Source organism: Crocodylus porosus, unplaced genomic scaffold (assembly GCF_001723895.1).
Source record: "Crocodylus porosus isolate Cpor-Errol unplaced genomic scaffold, CroPor_comp1, whole genome shotgun sequence".
Lineage (NCBI taxonomy): Eukaryota > Metazoa > Chordata > Crocodylia > Crocodylidae > Crocodylus > Crocodylus porosus.
The window spans coordinates 975,465-977,567 of record NW_017728904.1 but is presented as its reverse complement, the minus strand read 5'-3'; the positions used below and the strand labels follow the sequence as shown (position 1 = coordinate 977,567).

Sequence of the window (2,103 nt, the reverse complement as noted above, 5' to 3'; positions counted from 1 at the left end):
CGAGGAAGGTGCCGTTCTGATCGTGTCTGAGGATCCAGTAGCTCTCTGAACGCAGTTTCACTTTCCAGTTGATTGCCACCCAGGACGACGGCCGTGTCTCGGGCTGCAGCTGAACCGTGTCCCCAACAGCAGCCACCACTTTCACTTCTTGACAACCTGGGGGTGCAGAAGGGCAAGGGGGAGAGAAGGGTTCGCAGACTCCTCAGCTCCTTTGGGAAAAACTGGCTGCAGCACATTTCTCTCCAGAGCAAAGGGCACTTAGAGGCAAGCTGTGTCTTGCATTTTTTACAGATCACCTAGGAAAGATGCATCGCCTGGATGCTCCTGCCGCTTTATTATAACCCTCGTCCTAGCCCAGGGCTGCCCTCTGCAAAGCAGGGCACAAACACAGCTCCCAAAGACAGTCTCTGCTCAAAAGACCCCCCCCTCCCGTGCCTGAGCTTGCCCCAGGCTGCACCCGGGGCAAGAGCAGCCCCTTGTCACTCACCTCCAGCTTGGAGGAGCAGAAGGAGGGAGAGCAGGAGGGGGCCGAGAGCCCCCTTCATCCCGGCTGGGCTGTGCAGGGCAGGCGAGTGCAGACCAGGTGGTGCAGAGCAGCGTTATGTGGCCAGGCTGAAGCAGTCAGATGGAGAAATGATGAATAAAGAGGAAGCAGGCTGACGTCCCCCTTGAGCGGTCAGTCCTGCAGGCCCTGAGCACCCCACGAGTGCAAGCAACGCTGCATAAAAAGGGGAAAGTTGGCTTGAGTGGGGCTGGGCTGCGGCTCCATCGCCCAGCAGCAGAGGACGTGTGAGAAGAGGCCCAGGGCAGTGTGACCGGATGCTGGGTCTCCCTTCCAGCACCCTCAGGCGCCGACGATGCTGGGGCTTGGCCAAACCCTGACTCAGCGGTGCCACCTGCAGCAGAGACCTCCCCCCCCAGCCCAGCCCGCTGGCACTTCCTCCTGCCTCCTTTGTGGTTGCACAAAGGGGGAACTGGCAGAGAAGTGCAGTAATGGGGCAAAACTGCATGCAGCAGATATCTTTTCTGGAAATTTGTTGCCCAGGAATAAGGGAGGGGGCAGATTGGGGGATGGAAGCGGTTAATGGAGGGCAGGGGGGTTAATACTGCCATCCCCAGGCAGCTCAGCCAGGGTCCATGGGGCTGCCCACCCTTCCCCTCTCCCTCGCTCCGCTCCATGCTGGGACAGGAGCCAGCCTCAGCCCCGGCATAGCCAAGAGCTTCCTGCGCTGAGCTGGTGCAGTACAGGCTATTCCTGTTGTTACCTGCATGACGGCCCCCGGGCCAGGTCGGCCAGTGCCACGGAGGCACCGATCACACCCGATGCATGAGATGAACACGGATCCAGGGGCTGATCTTACGTCAAAGTGCCACTGCTCATGCCTGCCAACACAGTGAGGATGAGGTATGTATCAGCCATGTGATGTCCAACTTCCCCCCATCCAGCCCCTCCTGTCCCGCTGGCTCGAAAGAGCAAATCCTGCTCAGCTGGCTGAACCGTCTCAGCGTTTCCAGGATCCCACGGCTCTAATCCACACTGGGTCCTGTGTGCATGGGGAAGCTGCAGGTTGGCATCTGAGTAAAACCGCCAGGAGGATTCCTCGTCCCCTGGCTCACTGACCTGAAATGCCCCTTGTTACCCCCTCAGACGTGCTGCCCCATTACACTTGTGTGCTAAGTGCTGAGCAGTTGGGCTGCGACTGCTTCCCATGATGCACGGCTGCAAAACCGTGACACTGAAACCATGCAAGGAGGCTGTACTCACTTCTCATTTTTTTTAAAACTAATTCTGTTTCCAGGTGAAATCTGTTCTCAGTTAAGTTCCATATTTCCACTGAGCAGAGCCCAATGTTGCCAGCTTTTGTGGTGCTACCACCAGCCTGTCTCATGCCTCCCAGGCTCTTCACCCTGGGGCTTCAGATACTTCCATAACCCATGGCAGGCTCCTGCATGCAAGCTCCAAGCCTGGAGGCCTTGGGCTTCAGATGCCCCCTCGTCTCGCTTGCACTGAGCCAGAAGGGGGAAGCTAGAGGGCGAGCCTCACGGCAACCCCTCATCACTATGAATTGTGTAGACAAAATCCTTGCCTGGGAGGCATCCAAG

At 58.1% G+C, this 2,103-nt stretch overlaps 1 long non-coding RNA gene across 1 annotated transcript; it reads right to left on the bottom strand.

Annotated features, from left to right (window-relative positions):
* Positions 1-23: 23 nt before the first annotated feature.
* LOC109324756 lies at positions 24-1,804 on the bottom strand. Its single transcript, XR_002104999.1, has 2 exons — positions 488-1,804; positions 24-156 (listed from the first exon to the last, which is right to left on the bottom strand). It is a non-coding gene; the product is annotated as an uncharacterized LOC109324756 (long non-coding RNA).
* Between the last annotated feature and the right edge of the window lie 299 nt (positions 1,805-2,103).